The sequence below is a fragment of the Falco rusticolus genome, chromosome 7 (assembly GCF_015220075.1).
Source record: "Falco rusticolus isolate bFalRus1 chromosome 7, bFalRus1.pri, whole genome shotgun sequence".
Lineage (NCBI taxonomy): Eukaryota > Metazoa > Chordata > Aves > Falconiformes > Falconidae > Falco > Falco rusticolus.
In genome coordinates, this window is record NC_051193.1 from 71,082,936 (window position 1) to 71,099,608 (window position 16,673).

A 16,673-nucleotide genomic window follows, 5' to 3' on the forward strand; every position below is an offset into this window, starting at 1 on the left:
AGCCCAGAGTGATTGAATCTGCCTTCAGTGTCAGCCCAGGGAAGCGTGAAGAGGAACAGGAACAGGTTGTTTCCCTGTTGTCTGGCTCCAAGGAGCTGAACATCTGCACTCTCACACCCAAATTCAGCAGGGGGTAAAGGCTCCCACGGGGAACCTGCGGGGCACGGCAGCATCCAAGCCCTACCAGCCTGCTGCGGGGGGACGGTGGGAAGCTGACAAGGGAGCTCAGGCTGTCAGCCAGGCACAGCTCACATCCCCAGAAGACCACACTGCTTGACTGCGTGCCTCCCAGGAACTTGTTCACAAATGAATAGCTTTTCCAGCCACAAAGGAGGATCAGAGTCCTCTGTGGGCTGGCATCAACCCAGCAAGCCATGGCAAGTCACCAGGACATGTGGCCAGCACCCCCTGGCCGAGCTAATGCAGATCCTTTGCAAAGGGATAACCCAGCCCTGAGCAAGGCTCTGAGTGGAGTCATCCTCCTGTACCGGCACCCTCAGGGTCCACACTTCCAACACTGCTCCCCTGGAAAAACAAACGCGTGTGCGCAAGCACCAGCAGGAATGGCAAGGGCGGGCTGGAGGGATGGGTGTCTGAGGTTAAGCAGGGCAAGGAGGACACAGCCCAGGCGGCCGTGCTCCGCTCTTGCCCTAGGATGGGTGACCAGCTCGCTAGCGAGGACAACGGCAGCGGGGCTGCAGCACAGCACAGCATGGATGCTTTCCTTTTGTCCTACAGGAAGGTAAAAACAAAAGATCGCTCCAACCAAAGGTCTATCTGAAAACTGGCTTTTATCACTTGCCCAGAAGAGCCCCGGCACACAGCAAGGGCTCAGCAACCGGCACCCCCTCTCCTCCATGTACACCCCAAGTTGACCCTGGACACGGCTCGCAGCATCCACGAGGCGGAGAGGCTGAGCACAGCAAATCAACCTGCTGAGAGATTTTGTGCCATAAACCCACTGTCCTTCCCATCAGATCTCGCAATTTGATAACCCAGATTTCCTCCCAGCCATCTCCCTCGCGCTGCTGTCGGGGTGCTTCCCTGCACACCAGCCTCCTCCCCGAAAGCTGGGCCACCAGGGAGGCCGACTCTGCTCTCCCCCTCCCCGCCATGCCTATCACGGCCACCCCTTCCCCAAAGCAGAGCAAGGCTTGCAGAACTGGCCTCTAGCTCGCGTGGCCAGAAAATGTGGCTGGGGGCTAGACCCCCCTTCCCTGCCCACTCCTCGCGTCTGGGCAGCAGAGGGTCTGTCAGCCAGAGGGGAGGAAGGAGAGCTATGAAGAGGCCACACAGGGAGAAAGAGAATATTTCAGTGCCAGATCCATGTCAGGCAGGAATGAGGGAGGCAAGAGGGGCAGACAAAGAGCTGAGGGCCCCGGGGATGCCCCAAGCCGCTTCACAGGAGTCTTCACCAGATTCCCCATTAAACAGGCTCCGTGGCAATAGGATTAAGGGGTCAGGGAGCATGGGACCACATCTGAGACTGGATTATCTGGAAGAGAATTAAATGGAGATTATCTCCAGCCTAGCACGCACTGCCAGTGCCAGGTCACCGTGCTTGTTAAATCTCCCTCTCCAGCAGCCCCCCACAGCGCTGGCAGCCCAGGACCGCATCACCACAAGGGCTAGATTGAAAGATCCTCCATGTCTCTCATCTTGGCCCCATATGGGGAACCCAAGGGGCTACAAGCTGCTCATTTGTGGTTCCCTACGTCAGAGCAGGGCTGGAAGGATTCGTTATCAATAATTAAACACCCACAGAGCATAGGCAGAGGAGGGCTGCAGCATCCCGCGGGAGCCGGGGCATCCCAGGAGACCATGATGAAGCATGTCCTGGAGGATGCCAGTGCTGAGCACGTGGCCAGTGAGCCATGCTGTGGGGGGACATGGGGAGAGCTGCCTGGGGACAGGATGCCCCAAGGACACAGATGCAGGGCTGGGATGCAGAGAGGCTTTTCCAGGGCAGCAGGGGCATGGCTAAGTCCAGGGACGGCTGGGAGAGGAGTCTGCCAGGCTGGCACCTGGCTCCATGGGGAATGTGCCCTGGGTGGCAGAGCACAGTCCAGCCAGATGCAGATTCCTCCATCCTGCTGCATTTCTTGGCTTTGTTCTCCCATTTCCCAAGAGGAAACTGTGACTCAAGGAGACGCAGCTGACTGCCCCGCTCCCCGCAGAGCAAACTGCCTCCACCTCATGCCAGCAGCTCCCTGAAAGGAGTGATCACATATCTCTGTAAAGAGGGCACTTCTAATATGCTCATCTTCCCCAGAACCTCTTGACTGCACTCTACAAGCACTAATTAATTAAGCCATATACCTGGAGGTGCGGTGGGATTGGTGTCTGCCTGCTATGGCAGGGAAATCCTGATGGGGTTACAGCAGAAAGGGTTTGACCGCAGAGTAAATCACTGCCAGAGCCCAGAACAGGCTCCAGGCTCCTGCAGCTCGGTGGCAGCGCATGGGGGTACTCCCAAATGGGGAAATCAAAACTTCACCTGGCAACAAGAAATTACAGCAGGTAACAAGAAAGGAAAAAAGCTAAAATGGATTTCTGGAGAGCAGATGGCTAAAGGTGTAAAAACAAAAAAACAACAAGAAGAAAACCTTCCCCTCCAAAAAACAAACAACAGATAGTTGGTAGCAAATGTTACACTGACAGTAAAAATGAAGCCTCCAGGGGTAATTTGGGGAATTACAGATCAGTAAATTGCACATCTGTGTGCACCAAATTGATTGGAATGATAATTAAAAACAGAACATCTCATAATACAGCCCAGTGTGCGTGCCTCGGAGGAAGACCATGTCTCACTAATCTCCCAGATTCCCATGAATGTATCAGCCCAACAGCGGATGCAGAACAACGAAGTGGCTATTTATTTAGAGCTCCTCTGACAAGGATTGTCCAGACAGCTGCTAAAAAGGCTAATTAGCCAGGGGGCAAAGGCACCATCTTTTCCAGCATGGGAAACTGGCAAGGGGTCCCAAAGCAGAGAGGGTAAATACTTGGGGTTTATAATGGCAAAAGATTAGCGGTGAAGTCGGGACGCGTGCTAGGCTTCCTGCTGTGCCAGGGCTTATTGATGCTCTGGACAGAGGAGCAGAGGCAGGAGACAGGAGCAAGTGCAAACTTCTTCAGGTGATTCATGAGCACAGGAGGCAGCCAGGAGCTTCAGGGAGTCCTGAAGGTACTGTGTGGATAGGTACCATAGTGACAAATGGCACCGGTGCTGATAAATGCAAAGAAATGAGCTCTGCAGCATAAATCTTGCAGGTTTGGTAAGCCTGGGAGGGTTTGTGTCCCATCCCCGAGGTGGGGGGGGCTGCCCTGGGACCCGCTCAGTCCACCCTGGCTGCTGAAGGTGCAACAGCAGCTGGTGAGTCTTGGCGCAGCCAAGGCAGGTCAGGCGATGCACAGCGAGCAGCACGGGGACGGGCACAGCAGCACTGGGGGGGCCACCGAAAGGAGCAGGGAGCCTGAGGGATGAGGACCCCAGCTGTCAGGGAGGGGAAGCATGAGGCAGACTTACAAACTAACAACCGGCAGAAAGACGACAGGAAAACCCAGTTTTCCCTGTTACCTAGCAGAAGAGCAGGAGGCTGGTCAGTGAAACACAGGGATGAGGCAGAAAAAATGTGACTTCACCTGACGTGAGACTAAACAACGGTGGTTTTTTCCCCAGGAGATAGTTGTCTGAGGCCAGAAACCCAGAGAGATTCAATGCTGAATTAGGTGTACACACGGCTATCAACAAAACCCAGAGCATTGCTATTACAAGTGACATTCTGTGACGGGGATGGGAAGCCTTGTGCCTGGGGCTCCGGCTGCCCCATCCCTGCCAGGTCCCCAGGGGCCGGTCCCGCCATGGTCACACTGCCAGCCTCACACCTTACTCTGCACCAGGCGCTGCTGGGGGGGCTGCATCAACCCAGCGGCAATGAGGCAGCTCCTACCTGTCCAAACCTTGCTCGCAAGAGTTGATATTGCTCTGCTGAGTGGGATGGTGAATGTCCAGCAGGAGGGTGGCACAAGGAAAGCTCTCAGGAACACAAACTCTCCTCCCTGGCACCCTACACCTGCAAACTTTTGACAGTCTTAAGGCTTCTCAGCGCAGAGCATCCCATAACTGCCCTCAACCTGGCCCACCTGGAACATCCTCCATCTGCACCAGGAAGAAACCTCCCCATGTGAGAGGGCAGGCAGCTGGCCGCAGCCTCGTGCCCGCTGAAAAGGCCGGCAGCTTCGCCGAACGGGACAAAACCTTCGAGCGGAGACAAAATAGGAAGCGGAAAAGCCTTAAGGAAACGCTGATCCGGAGGCTCCTCGGGCTGCTCCAGCCCCAGCCAGCTCACACACAGCCCTGACCGCTTGCTGTGCCGGTGCTCCCCAGCTGGCCCCTGCACCCCCCAGCCTGATCTGCTGCTCTCCTGGTTTTTCTCCCCCCTGCCGAGCCCCCCAGGACGTGGTCTTGCTCGGGCACATGGGGGATTTTTGCTGCCAACAAACAGACTCTGCATTAAGTGAGTGAACCCTGCCATCGCCCTGCGGGGGGTGAAACCCAGGCTCAGAGAAGGGCTTGCAGGGGCCAGGGGTGAGTGCATCAGCCCTTGGCACCTTCCCCCTCTCCTTGAGAAAGGTTGAAAGGCTCCTGGCATTGCTTTTTGGCTCCTACCAGTCGCAAAGTTATTTCCCGTTGCAGCAAACAGGCTCAGCTTTCCTCTTTCCCCAAGCCTGGTGATGCCAACGCCATGGCTCACCTTGCCAGACACAGTACGGGACACAGGTTATTACACTGGGAATACACTCCTCCAGCCTCCCAGTGTTCTTTTCACATTCACTTTTAATCAAAGGAAGAAAGGCTCCGCTTGTGCCCCAGAACCATGGCCCTTGCGCATCTGTCTCTGTATCTTTTAATAGAGAAGAAACTCTTCCCCTCCACTCCCTTCCCAACTTCTCTCTCCCAAATCCATCATCATTAGCAACTATAAACGTCAGAGCTGCAGCCATTAGGCTGCTATTCCTAGATAAATAATGCTTTTCATATTTAATTTACAAGTGGTTGCAGAGCCTCTTTGGGGTGCACGGGGTTAATTAAGAGCTGAATTAGATGGAAATGCTTCTCTCCCAAGGAAACTCAATTAAACTGTTCTGGCAAAAACTCAAGGATGGGTCAGGATTTCTCCCCAAACAGCGACACTGGCCCAGCCACCCTGACTGCTGCCTCCCCTCTGCCTGGGGAAGGAGCCCCTTCTCCCACCTAATGCCACGCACGTGTGCCAGTGCTGCCGGTGGGCACAGCTGCTGCCCCTGACCCCGCAGGAAGGGAACGGGACACCAGAGGCAAATAGGAGGCGGTGACGATGGACAGGACTAAGGAGCACCCAGCACCTGTGTGGGACGCGCTGCAACAGCTCCTCCTTTTGAGTTTCAATATTGAGAGTCCCTGGGTTTTGGTCAGACATGCCAGCGATGATGCTCATGGTTAATCCTTCCTCCTGCTGCACAAACAAGTTGCCAAATGCTCTTCAGGAAAGCAATCTCTGAAACAGGAGGTGTACCAAGACCTTGCTAGGCAAGTGAAGGAAGATGCTGGCCGCCTCCTCCCAGACATCTGCTCACCAAAGTAACATGTGCTGTGAATCACAAACTACCAAGGCCCCATGCAAGCTATACATCCTTCCTGTGGTGGTGGATGGGCAGCAGCTCCTCCCCCCCAATAAAGAAGAAAGCTATGGACAGAGCAGCATCGCTGGAAGAAACAGGACAAAAAATAATAAAAAAAAAATTCTCTAGAGAAGGAAGTGAGACCTTTCAGGATGACAGGAAAGTTTGTTTACATGGACTTTTTGCTTTGATCCCAGCCAAATGAGGAAGGCAGTGCATCAGGGAGCATGTCTGGCTCACTGGAGAGGATGAAAATGCTGTAATTGAAGTGCTCAATGTCCATACACAACATCTTATAGATGCCTGTCTACCCAAGGAAGCATTTGGTAGCCCCAAGCAACAGCTCTTTAAACTCATTTAAACCAACTTTTACCCTTCTGCACATGTCCTTTCAACAGCCAAATCCGAGAGGCAAATGATCTGGTGGCACCTCCGTACCACCCTGCCCTCAGTGGCTTTAGCTTCAAGGAGGCAGGGGTCTGGTACCAGAAGCTTCCCTTTTCATCAGGTGTGTGATCTTAGGGAGCTGCATGTCCTGCAGCTCCTCCTCTGGCTCCATCCCCGTGAGATGCTGGTGGGAGTCCCACCTGAAAGCGATTCAGCTCTTCCTTCAACTCTCACAGCTTTAGGAAGATGAACACCACGTCATCCTTTCTAATATCAGCCTCAATGTTCAACATGATTACCTGCCGTGTTCACTCGGCACTTGAACATTCAGACCTATCAATGTAATCTTAATTGTGCCCTTAATTTGGGTTGTTCCACCTCTAACTGGCTCAGAGGAATCTGGTAGTAAATTTGTCCTGCAACATGCTCGACTTCAGCATACGTTTGCTTGCTTGGCCTTTGTAAAAGATTTGCGAGGCAGAGCACTGCAGTCAGTTTATTCTGTCGACTGGCAGCATGGATAATGAACTCGGGCAGCAGAAGTCCCTTTGGTAACGTGCTCTGTTACCAAACCAGAGCTCCTGTGCTCCGTAAAGCCTGCCCCATCCTTCCCCTGCCATGGAGGGGCTCGGGCAGATGCCTGCTGGCAAGCCAGGCAGCGTTTCCTCAGCTGAGGGAGTCCGTGTAATTCTGTTCAGATATGGTTATTTCCACCAAAAGCATTTCCAAGTGTGGCTGGACGGGGAGGAAGAAAGCCAGGCATTAGCTACACCTCTACCGACTAATTTTCCCCCCTTGGTCTTTTGGCTTGTTTGCCGCTTAGCTGCACGCAGTCCCTCACAGTATGTCTCAGCACCTGACATGCCCGGTCTGACTGGGAGGATGACAAGGGAGAAAAATCAGGCTCTAGAAATTCTTTCAGCTCCTTCATCCAGAGGCTGCAAATCCTCATCTCCTTGAGGCCGCCTAGGCGAGGTTACCCACGCAAACACAGCCTGTGCAGGAGCAGGAAGAGCTGACAGAAAGCCAGAGCAAAGCAGAAGAGATCCTGGGCATCACATTCCTCATCCCAGGACTCTGCAAAGCCCATGCAACAGGGAAATGCCCTTTGGCTGTGGGCAAGCAGCCGGGCTAAACCCAGCACCCAAAACGAGCCTCTTGCTGACAAGGAGCCCCAGGAGCCTGGCAAGGACAGGCTCCCGGTAAGCATGCTGCAGCTGGACTTGTGCGGAGAGCCAAGGATGCCCTGGCATGCTGTCTCCCCCATTCCCTGCAAAATTATTATATTTAATTAGAAAAAAAATCAAGGAAAAAAAAAAAAAAAAAAAGACGAGTGCATGTGTAGGAGTAAACCATTACCCAGGTAGCCGATTTCCTCCATACGGGAGACAGAAGCAAAGGAACATTTAATTCTGCTGGCTGAGCATGGCCAAATTGAGATCTACAGGGACTTCTCTGTGCAAGTGCCGTACGGCGACAAACAGCCTGGGTAACAGGATAAGCTTTATCTGAACAATCAGCCACTTCAGCGCAGCTTCCAGGGCCACCGGCACCGGCCAGCGCGGGGTCAGCTGGGGACAGCCCCTCCAGCCTGGCAGCAGTGTGGAGACAAGGAGCTGCTGCAGAGCAGCCTGGGACCTTGCTGGATTCGGGCAACTTAGCCAAAAACCCCTGGTGAGCTGCCCCTTCGCCCAGTAACCACCGTTACCCAACCCGCTTGGCAAAGCCCTCCTGGGGGCAGCTGCCCGATCCCTGCCCACCACCGAGCCACACGCCACCGCTGCACGGGTACCCCCCGCAGAGCACACAGGGCTTTCCGCCTCCACTGCCCGCAGCACCCCTGCCTGCACCCTGCCTGCCTTCCCAGAGCTCTGGTGAGCGCGGGGATATTAATGATGCTGCCTTTTGATATGCAAACGGAGTGCTCATTATGCCTCTCGCCCCACATCCTCTGAGCTGTTAATTAAAGAGTGTGCAGCAGGCAGAAAATTATCATCGTCGCCTGTAAAATAAACCAAGAGCGCTTGGCTGGCTGCACCCCACTCCTCCCAGCATACGCAGCCAGCCCCGGCAGTGGGGGGACGGAGGGACAGACAGACCCACACAGCCAGGGCGGCCGAACCCCACGGCTCCCAGGACCGGCAGCGTGGGAAGCAGCGGCCAGGCCACGGTGCCCGCATTGGACCTGGTTGGGCCAAGGGCAGCTGTGGCACATGGGACACACGCAGCTCCCAGAAGCACCGGCGGCACCTGCCAGCAGCACGCTGCCCTTAGCCCTGCCTCTCCCGGGCTGCAGGCGAGCATGAGAGGTCCCTTTTCATCAGCCCAGGAACGGGTGGCTTCCCCCCTCCCCAGCCCACGCCTGGACACTCGCCACTGGAAGGGGAATGGGTTATTTCAGTGCTGACCTTCACAGTGCCTCTGCTTCCCAGGGGTTACCTGGATCCACCAAAGCGCTTCGCACTGAGGATAGTGACGGCCAGGAGCCCTGGGTGCCAAACGCTGGGGAGCTGGGGCTGCAGCCCGGAGCCAAGGCTAGCAGGGCCGGTGGGGGAAACAAGCTGGTGCTTTTGGCCTTGATAAGCCTTCTGGGGAGGGAGGGGCAAGCTGAACTGGAGCCAGGTGGGGAAGGATGCCCTGACTGCTTGCAGAAGAGTGACTCCTCTCCCACTGCTGCCCCACTGAGGGAAGGGGCTTCCCCCCAGCCCCCCACCTCAAGCACCTCTCGCCCTGCTCCGGAATCTTGCCTTGCAAACAGCCAGCAGCTTTTGGGGCTCCGGATCCAGCCCTTGCAGAACGAAGCAGGTGCCTGCAGCAACCACCACAGATCAAAGGGAAGGGTGGGAGTCAGAGCCCACAATTTCTTTCTGCTCCAGCTAAATGAGGAATCAAATTAACCTGTTAGTGAGCTGAGCAGAGGCTGCCGACCCACTTTCCCTCTCAGGTGGGTTTGTGTTTAACCCCAGAGTGCACTGGCTCCTTGCTGCTGCCTCCTCCCAGTTTGCTGGACCAAAACCTCAGCAGTGGCTCTCTAGCAGAGGATGCTGCTCCCAACTCCAGGTCCTAGCACACAGCTTTCCTCCCTCCTCACCGAATAAGAGCAGTTTGCTCTCAAGTGGGTTTAGGTACATTTTGGATGTCCCCTGTCCCTCCACAGGTCCCCCACAGCTGAGACAGGAGCTGCCTGGAGATGCAGCACAGCCCTTAGCTAGAAGGGCACTTGGGTTTTTCCCCCCCGTGCCGTTTTTTGGGATGCAGCCTGCATTTGTCTCTGCTGTTGAGAAGTGGGAATTGCTAGAGAAATGAGACTCTCCCACTCACTCCTCTCACGGAGCTGGTTAGAAATGACAGGAGCTGCAGGTGCACTGTGGACGGTAATGGACTCGCTGTCTCTCTTTGCACCCGACAGGCACGGCCTGATTTGTAACCCTGCGGAGAAGGGACGGCTGGCGAGCAGGAGGCAGCCTCAGGAGCTGCCTGGCACTTTGGAGAGAGACTGTGCCTTTGCACTTTTTGCCCATCAAAATTAAAGCAACCCCCAGCCGTGCTGTAAGCACCAGGCACAGGTGAAGGTGTGCTGCACGGGAGCAACAGCACCTCTCCCTGCCCCTCCGGGACAGGCTTGCATTGCTGCTTGCCTGAGAGGGTGCTTCAGGTCCCCACTGCTTCCCTCTTCCTCCTCCCTTTTGCCAAGCTGATGGTGTTTCTGTACCCCGGGGAGGAGGCTCCTCCGTGGCAGGGCTCTCTGCAGCTGGAAACGGGGATGATGGCACAGCCCAGCATTGTGGGACAGCCCCTGACAGCCCCCATGTCTCCCACACCTCGGGCCAGAAGATGCTGGGAATGGGATCTTAAGCAGCCCCTCAGCTATTTCGACTGCTGCCAATCGCTGCTGTACCCAGGTGCCATCGTCCCCGCGGTGCAGACTCCATGGGATCTGTGCAGAGAGGTGATGCTCTCCTCTGGGATTTCCTCCTGCCTCCGCTGGCAATGGTGCTTTGCCCTGCTGGGGTCCAGCATGGGGGGGCTGCCGGCTGAGCTCTCTCCATGGGGCGGGTGACTCCCACAACACCAGCGCTTCAGTTAACCTGGGAATGACAAATGTGGCAATGACTCACCCAGAGCTGGAAATCACAGCAGCCTATTCCTCTGGGGAGGCAGTGGGCACAGGACAGTGGCACTCCCTCCTCTCCCACCTCATCCCAGCCTCTCAGGACAGAGGTGAAAGATGCAAAAGCAACTTAACCTAAGCAACTCTGCTTCTCCATCTCCTTCCCACCCCACAGCCATGCCTTTCCCCCACACCTCCAGCCTCCCAGGACCTTGCTGCAATGCCAAGGGTCCGTAACCCCCACATCAGCAGTTCTGCACGGCTCCAGTGACCATGGGCTGCCCCTGTCCTTCAGCCTCCCTCCCGCTCCTCCCACAAGTGGTACCATCCATCTCCTCATCTCGGGACTCGCCCTGCCATCCATCACCGACCGCCTGAGCTTGCCCAGACAGCGGTCGAGGGAGGCAGCTAGGACAAAGCAGTTACTCTGCTTAATCCCAGACATACTCGCACCTTGGCCCTGTGGGGCTGTGCTGTGAGGCTGGAGCTTTTCTGGTTCAAACTCTCCAAAGACCAACACGGTCCACAGAGCTGCCTGGCATCATAGGCACCACCTGCAATCCTTGGGGATGGACACTGTGGCAGCCGGGACAGTCTGAACACCACTGCGCTGGACCACAGGCAGCTACACCCATCCTCATGGGCACCGCAGGCTGCAGCAGGGGTTACAGGAGGGAGCACAGTGCCCTGTTTCTGCCCACGCGCGCCCAGCAGCCCAGCACTGGGGGCACTGGCACGCGAGACAGGAGGGGGCTGGTTTTTGCCCAGTGCTTGAATGGTTTTGCCTGAGACCATGACGTTTCTGAGGCTGAAGCCTATTCCTTACTCTGGGATTTTTCCCAGATGCCGCTTCTCTTGCGTTCCTCTCCCACTCTTATTTTCCACCGGAGGCAGGGGCTTTCTCCTGCAGCACCCCTGCAGCTCCAGGGGCACCAGGGCTCAGCCCAGCACCGTTCTGCTATGTGGGTACAGTAAAGAAATACTTAAAACAGCATTTGCTTTGACTGATCCAGCTCAAAAATGACAGCAGGGAAATCCCAGTACTTCCACCTCTGAGATTTCCACAGTAACACCCCCTGTGCCAGCGCCGTGGCAGGGGTGTGCCCGTGGGGAAGAGGTGGCATTGCTGTGTCAGAGCCCCTGAGGAGCTGAGCCATGCTGACCCGGTACCACAGGCATCTTAGCTAGGGGGAAAAAGATTCTGGAAGTCTAGGAAGAGTCACAGCTTCTCGTGGTATATTGCATACGCCAAAAAACAATTCTGATAAACGCGTGGTTTAATGTGAGTCAGTAATAACAGGTGCTACAAATTTAAATACCTCACCACACACTCAGTACATAACTATGCAAAAATATGAAGCACTTTGGATTAATATGCATTTAGTATAATGCACCAGTATTTAGTTTGTATTGAATTGCTGCATTTCTGTGTGCATGCCAATTAGTATTAAATGTGCACCTACACGTCGACCGTGTAGATATCAGCAGATATTCTGATGGCAGTGCTGATCTAAAGCTTTAAATGACCCTAAAGCAGTATTTTTGGAGAAGCACGTGATGACCAGAAAGCTAAGCGGTGGCCAGGCCCTGCAGGGTCCTGTCTGTGGGACCTGCGGCTTTGGAGGAACAGGGAAGAATGGACAGCCTTGGCTCTCAGGTGATGCTTTTTGGGGTGACTTGATGGGGTCTGTCAGTCTGGAAGGGTATCACCTGCTCACCAGGGTTGGGCAGAACTGGGAGCGGAGCTCTGCCACCCTCCCAGCGCATCCCAAGGGACTGGCTCACACATGTCCCCTCTAAGTATCTCCCTCCCAGGGACAGACCTCAGCTCCCGCTGCTCAGCCAGCTTGTCCTGGCCACCACTTAGCTCTGAGGTGCTGGTGACTCACTAGCGTCACGTGAAGAGTGGAGTCCCCTAGGGATGTCACCCGGTCCTCGCTGCCACTCTGCTCACGGCAGCCTGGGGGGAGGCCACGCCACATGCCCCCCCTGCAGCACGCAGCTCCCCGGCGCTTGCTGGTGCTTGATTCCCCCCGGACTTTTGTCCTGGCTGACGTGAAACCTTTCCACTTCCTTCCCAGGGACCATTCTGCAGCCTCAGACCTGGGATTACCAGGCAGCATTTCCACCCACTGTCACCCCTTTCCAGCTTCATCCCTCTTCTCCCTCCTCCCCTGGGTATTTGCACCCTGCTACCCTGTCTCCACCAAGCCAAACCAAGCCAGACATGAGGCTCTTTCAGGCTCTCTTCACACACCAGCATTCCAGCCTGTTCTCCTGGTTTTCTACAAACTGCCCCAGTCTGTTTCAGCCCCCAGCCACCACCCTAGGCTGGATGCAACACCCCGTGACGCTTGTGGGGCTCTCCACTGGTTGCCCATTGATTGCCTCAGCCATGTCAAGGACGTGTCCAACTTCAAAACCTGCTCTCAACTTCAAGCTGCAGCTGTAGGCACCTACTGTCCTTCTACCCCTGCCCCTGAGCAAGCCACGAAGCATGGCCACCATGCCAAGCAGCTGTCCCTTCCTGTGCCTCACCCTGCCCTTCCCCTGGCAGGTGGTGGCCCAGTTTCCATGGGAAACAGTCCTGGGAACTTGGCCTGTGGCATCATTTGAGGAGAAATAGCTCATAGATGTTTTGGTATTCTCCATCCTAAGAGTTTTGCAAGATCCAACTGGATAAAGCCCCGAGCAGGCCAGTCTGACCCCATAGCTGACCCTGCTGTGAGCTGGAGGTTGGACTTGAGACCTCCTGAGGTCCCTCCTCCAGCCCGAGTTTTCTTGTGACCCCCTGCCCACCCCCCCACCCCACTTTAGGGGTGGCCCAAGACTTTTCCCAAGCTGCAGGGGGCTAAACGCTGACTCAGGTCAGTGGCAGCATCTTCTCTGAAGGTCTCTTGTCACAGCCAGAGGCAGCCACCTGCGCCAGCCTCCCTCCTCCGCCTGCTATGGGGTGGGCACAGGGTCTCCCTCCCATGCATACCCCCCAACTTTCCCCCTTGCTTCCCCCCTGGGGGAGCCCCTCTCACCCCACCAGCACCACGCACCGACCAGGGTGCCGATGAGTCAGAGCTCGCCGAACGGGACGCACGCATCCTCTGCCCGGAGAGCTGAATAAAACGAGCAGAAAATGCACTAAAGCCTTTGCCACTTGTTCATGGCTGCCAAATTAGTTTTGCCTTAAGTTTTTAACATGCCTGGCTTGTCGGCTCTGCTGGGAATGCGGCTGGAGCAGGCAGTGCAGGGGGGAGAGTGGCGGGGGCAGCAGGGACAGGCGGCACAGTGCCCGAGCAGGTGGCACCTCTGTGTGTGGGATGTGACCCGTCATCAGGCAGCGGAGGGGGAACACCATGAGCCTTCCGTCCTGCCACCCCAGGGCTTCGGGGGGTCCTGCTGCAGGGCTGGAGGAAGAGGGGACACGTCTCCAGCGGGCACGTGTCTCCAGCGGGCACCAGGCCATCCGCATGCTCTCCCGCAGCACTGGCATCTCCAGCCAGCCGCCTGGTTCTGTTCCTTCCCTTGGGAGCCACAGCCACGATCCTCCGCGGAGCGGCACGGCTTCCCAGTTCCACCTCTTCTTCTGGCAAAGGTGGTGGCTACAGTTGGTCCCCAGTGGGTGCCGAATCCCTGCCCAGCTCTTCCCCACCTCCCCAGCGGCTGCCGGCGATCAGCAGAAGCCCTGGCTGCAGGCACCGTGGTGCTCTGCGATCCCAGCCCCAGGAGGTCGCAGGAGGAGGCTCCCAGTGCCGGCGTAGCCTGTGGGCTGGTGAAAGCCATAGCGAAATGAGATGGCAGCCAGTGCCCTCTTTGGGAATGGGCAGTTTCATCCAGCCTGGAACATTCCCCGTCGACTCCCACCAGATTGCTGCCAGTTCTGGATGAGCTCTAGTGGGAAAGGAGTGGATTGTAGGCGAGGCACAGCCAGCGGAGGAGAGGCTGTTTAAACCACAGCAGACCCGGAGCTGCTGTAGTTTGTGCTGGGGATTACATCCAGGCCTTTCACCTATCCATACTCAGGGGTCTGGGGTGTCTTCTTGCCTGCAGGGGTTAGCAGGGCGAGCATTTTCCAAGGGAAGTGAAGGGATGGTGAACAGCACCATCCCTGGCTGGGAGCAAAGAGCAGCTTTTGTGGACCCACGCAAAAAGAGAAATCAATACAGCCTGAAAACAGGCACCCCAAAAGAACAAGTGGAAAAAGCAAGTATCCCACCAAAAATCAAACCAGTAGGTGCAAGCAGGGAGCTTGACAGCTGCCTGGGACAGCAGGAGAAGCCACTAAGAAAGAACAAAGAGTCACAGCCTGAAACACATAGGGCTACAAAAGGGCTCAAGACATAAAACTTCAAGTCCCCACAGTGTCCTGATGTGGAGTTCAAGCCCCTCCTCTCTACAGAGGCCTCCTGCAGCCTGTCTGGGGAGCCAGCAAGTCCCCCCCATGATCCAACTGGCTTCTTGTGCTGATGCGTCCTCCTCCATCCGTGCCCCTGTCTTCTTTCCAGCTCCACTCCCTGACATCTCACCACGCTCCTCAGAGAAGGTCCCGAGACGCCTTGCTGTGAGAGCAGTGCACAACCACAAATCATTTGTACCGTCATTCACTTTTGCAGCCCATGAACCTTTTCCCGTGGCCATCGTCCTTGGCTGCTCCTGTCCCTATGCTGGGTCAGCAGCCTGGGGATCAGCTCCAGCGCTATGCCTGGAGGAGAAGCTGGCTGACATGCAGCCTCAGCAGAAGAGGTGCCCCATGGGGACAAGAGCTGCTCCCCTGTCCCCCCTCTGGCAGAGCCACCAGAACAGCCAGCGCTGGAGGCTGAAAAGCTGCAGCCCAGAGCACGGGCAAGCCCTGAGCAGGGGAGACAGGAGGCAGCAGGAGGGCTGGGGAAGCTGGGTGACCTTGGACGGCACCTGGCTGAGTCTATATCATGAGCTAATCTGGGATTTTGACACTCAGACCGACAGCAGCAGCCGCAGGTCCCCAAGCAGGAAGCCTGCAGCAAACACCCCAGTGCACCCAGCTGGCACACCTCGGCCCGTGCCACGGTGCTGTGGGCTCTTCGGCTGTCTAGTGCCCAGCGCCCAGCTCTCACATGGCCCCATGGAACCATCTGGGACTCGCTGTTGGCACCTCGGCCAAACCCCGACCCTCCACCCTCCTCCCCAGTCTGGTTTGCAGGGGAAGGCCATGAGTAACAAGTGACCTGCGTGCGGAGGGAGCTGCAGCGCCGGAGCAGTGTGGCTGGGATGGGCAATGCTCCAGGGTTTGCAGGGGGTCCCTGTCTCCTGGCCCCCCGAGAGTGCTGCCGGCAGCCTGCTTACCCCCACTGCCTGTGCTGCAGGCAGGGCTGCACAGCCGGGCTGGCCCTGGCTCCCTGAAAGGGTTCATTGTGGTTGGTGGTGGAGCAGGGACACAGGCAGCATTGATGGCAGCGGGTGCCCCGCGCTCCTGGCCGGGTGGCTGGCCTGCCCGGTGCCCGGCTGCTGGCAGCCCGGCCTCCCAGCCCACTGGGAAAAGGCTGGTTTGTAACGCTGCCCGCAGCCGGGCACTGCAGGAGGACGAGGCACCTGGCATGCACTTCTGGAGCTCCCAAAGGAGAGCAGCCGCGGCATTTACCCCTTCTCCACTGGCCCCACCACCCCGGCACGGCAGCACATCTCCTGGGGCTCCTCAGACCTGACTTGCTCCAGCAAGACCGTCCCCAGCCCCTTGGGGTGATGCTGCAGCTCTGCTCAGCATTGCCACTGCCACCCCAGTGCCCCCCAAAGTGGTGCTGGGTGCTCCCCCTACACTCTGCTCCTTGGGCTGGAGCCGAGTGGGACCCATCCTGCCCGGGGAGAGAGCAGTGGCAGGACTCCAGCCCTGCCAGGCCCTCAGCAGCACCTGCAGCCACCAGTAAACACACATTAAGCTCCCACAGCCACCAGTACACATGTGGACCAGTGGAAGGGAAGCCGCCTTCCCGGGGAAGCTGGCCCCAAGGCATCCGGCACCTGAAGCCGTGGGGGGCCAGGCTGGGCTGCACCCTGCAAGGGGTGGCAGGGTGCCAGAAGCAAAGCTCCTGGCCTCTTCCAGCCCGTGGCACCCAAGAAATGCATAAAAGGAAAAATTCCTTCCACGATGACCTGTTTGTGTAACCTGTCGGATGGTAAACAAACAGTTTCTCTCCCGGCTGTGGAGCCAGGAGGCTTTTGCCAGCAACACGGGCACCATAGCGAGGTCAGGGCAGGGGGAGGTGGCAGCTCCCCACCTTTGCCAGCACAGACCCGGTGGGGAGCAGGCTCACCCCCTTCCCTCCCGGGGTGGCCCTGCACGCTGGCACGGAGGGGTGTGTGGCTCCAGTGGGGCAGCCCTTTCCAGCCTCATGGATGCCACAGTGGTTTGGGGAGGGGGCACAGGGCTGGTACCCAACAGGGTTTGCTGCACAGGGCTTCAGTGCACGGCTTTTTGCCCCCTCCAAGCAGCAGCTGGAGGAGACAGGGTGACCTTGGGGGTGAACAGGGACCCATCTGTCCT

At 57.0% G+C, this 16,673-nt stretch overlaps 1 long non-coding RNA gene across 4 annotated transcripts in view; it reads right to left on the reverse strand.

Moving 5' to 3' along the window:
• The window catches only part of LOC119151588, a 44,822-nt gene extending 36,206 nt beyond the window's left edge, over window positions 1-8,616 (reverse strand). For all 4 annotated transcript variants that reach the window (XR_005105465.1, XR_005105464.1, XR_005105463.1 and 1 more), the window contains exon 1: window positions 8,460-8,616. This is a non-coding gene — a long non-coding RNA (uncharacterized LOC119151588). The remainder of the gene's footprint in view (window positions 1-8,459) is intronic.
• Between the last annotated feature and the right edge of the window lie 8,057 nt (window positions 8,617-16,673).